This window comes from Oncorhynchus kisutch, unplaced genomic scaffold, assembly GCF_002021735.2.
Source record: "Oncorhynchus kisutch isolate 150728-3 unplaced genomic scaffold, Okis_V2 scaffold3853, whole genome shotgun sequence".
Taxonomy (NCBI): domain Eukaryota; kingdom Metazoa; phylum Chordata; class Actinopteri; order Salmoniformes; family Salmonidae; genus Oncorhynchus; species Oncorhynchus kisutch.
This window is the reverse complement of record NW_022265798.1, coordinates 78,890-81,727: the sequence shown is the minus strand read 5'-3', so window position 1 is coordinate 81,727 and position 2,838 is coordinate 78,890.

Genomic DNA, 2,838 nt, shown 5'->3' with positions numbered 1-2,838 from the left:
AGGACATGATCCAGGTTTGGTTCAGTAATTCTCTGATTATTTAAACCATTATTTAAACCATTATTTAAACCATTATTTAAACCATTTCAACATCTTATCTTCCAAACATGTTTTGGCACACACACACACACACACACACACACACACACACACACACACACACACACACACACACACACACACACACACACACACACACACACACACACACACACACACACACACACACACACAAGCATGAGAGTCACAAGCAGAGTAACTTTGCCTGTCAGTCCCAACGGGTTGGCAGCCAGCAGACTGGAAGCTAAAGTGACAGATCATCGCTCTCCCTCTCTCTCACAGCCAGAGAGGAGGGAGAGGGGTGGGAGGAGGGAGAGGGGGGCTAGGGGGGGGGGGAGAGGGGGGAGAGGAGGAGAGGAGGGAGAGGGGGGAGAGGAGGAGAGGAGTGATGGAGGAGAGGAGGGACAGAGGGAGAGGAGGAGAGGAGGAGAGGAGGAGAGGAGGAGAGGAGGGAGAGGAGGGAGAGGAGGAGAGGAGGGAGAGGAAGGAGAGGAGGAGAGGAGGGAGAGGAGGAGAGGAGGAGAGGAGGGAGAGGAGGAGAGGAGGAGAGGAGGGAGAGGAGAGGAGGGAGAGGAGGAGAGGAGGGACGGAGGGAGAGGAGGGAGAGGAGGAGAGGAGGGACGGAGGGAGAGGAGGGAGAGGAGGAGAGGAGGGAGAGGGGGAGAGGAGGAGAGGAGTGATGGAGGAGAGGGGGGACAGAGGAGAGGAGGAGAGGAGGAGAGGAGGAGAGGAGGAGAGGAGGAGAGGAGGGAGAGGAGGGAGAGGAGGAGAGGGAGGGCGAGGAAGGAGAGGAGGAGAGGAGGGAGAGGAGGAGAGGAGGAGAGGAGGGAGAGGAGGAGAGGAGGAGAGGAGGGAGAGGAGAGGAGAGGAGGGACGGAGGAAGAGGAGGGAGAGGAGGAGAGGAGGGACGGAGGGAGAGGAGGGAGAGGAGGGAGAGGAGGGAGAGGGTCGGGGCATAAGTTTGGGCTGTGCTAATGGACATCTGACCCACAGGACACACACACACACACACACACACACACAGAAATGTACAGTACACACACACACACACACACACACACATACACACACACACACACAGAAATGTACAGTACACACACACACACACACACACGTGCACACAAACACACAAACACACACACACACATACACTGGTATTGTAGAGTTCAGCTCCCAGGAGCACCAAGTCCTGTTCTGTGCTGTTCTGTTCTCACCTCACTCAACTAGCTCTATGAGATACAACACATAAACTGTGTCATCACCATCTCTCCTTCTCTCTCTCCATCCCTCCATCCCTTCATCCCTCTCTCGCTCAACAACCAAGAACCAAGAATGGAGTCTCTCTCTCTCTCCATCCCTCCCTCCATCCCTCCTGCAATACTCAAGCACCAAGAATGGATTCTCGCTCTCTGTCTCTCTCTCTCTCACCATCTCTCATCCCTCCTTCAATACCCTAGAACAAAGAATGGAGTCTCTCTCTCTCCCTCTCTCCCTCAATACCATAAAATGAAAAATGGAGTCTCTCTCTCTCCCTCAATACCATAGAATGAAGAATGGAGTGTCTCTCTCTCTCCCTCTCGCTCAATACCACATCATGAAGAATTAGGGTCCCTCTCTCTCTCAATCTCTCTCTCTCCCCTTCTCCCTCAATAACATAGAACAAAGAATGGAGTCTCTAGCTCTCTCTATCTCTCTCTCTCTCTCTCTCTCTCTCTCTTACTCTCTCACTCTCTCTCCCTCAATACCTTAGAATGAAGAATGGAGTCTCTCTCTCTCTCTCCCTCAATACCTTAGAATGAAGAATGGAGTCTCTCTCTCTCTCTCCCTCAATACCATAGAATGAAGAATGGAGTCTCTCTCTCTCCCTCAATACCTTAGAATGAAGAATGGAGTCTCTCTCTCTCTCTCTCCCTCAATACCATAGAATGAAGAATGGAGTCTCTCTCTCTCCCTCAATACCTTAGAATGAAGAATGGAGTCTCTCTCTCTCTCTCTCTCCCTCAATACCATAGAATGAAGAATGGAGTCTCTATTTCCCTCAACACATTAGAATGAAGAATGGAGTCTCTCTCTCTCCCTCAATACCATAGAATGAATAATGGAGTCTCTCTCTCTCCCTCAATACCAAGAATGAAGAATGGAGTCTCTCTCTCTCCCTCAATACCATAGAATGAAGAATTGAGTCTCTCTCTCTCTCCCTCAATACATTAGAATGAAGAATGGAGTCGCTCTCTCTCCCTCAATACCATAGAATGAAGAATTGAGTCTCTCTCTCTCTCCCTCAGTTCTATATAATGATGAATGGAGTCTCCCTCTCCCTCAATACCATAGAATTAATAATGGAGTCTCTCTCTCCCCTCAATACCATAGAATGAATAATGGAGTCTCTCTCTCCCAATACCATAGAATGAAGAATGGAGTCTCTCTCTCCCAATACCATAGAATGAATAATGGAGTCTCTCTCTCCCAATTCCATAGAATGAATAATGGAGTCTCTCTCTCCCAATACCATAGAATGAATAATGGAGTCTCTCTCTCCCAATACCATAGAATGAATAATGGAGTATCGCTCTCCCAATACCATAGAATGAATAATGGAGTCTCTCTCTCCCAATACCATAGAATGAATAATGGAGTCTCTCTCTCCCAATACCATAGAATGAATAATGGAGTCTCTCTCTCCCAATACCATAGAATGAAGAATGGAGTCTCTCTCTCCCAATACCATAGAATGAATAATGGAGTATCTCTCTCCCAATACCATAGAATGAATAATGG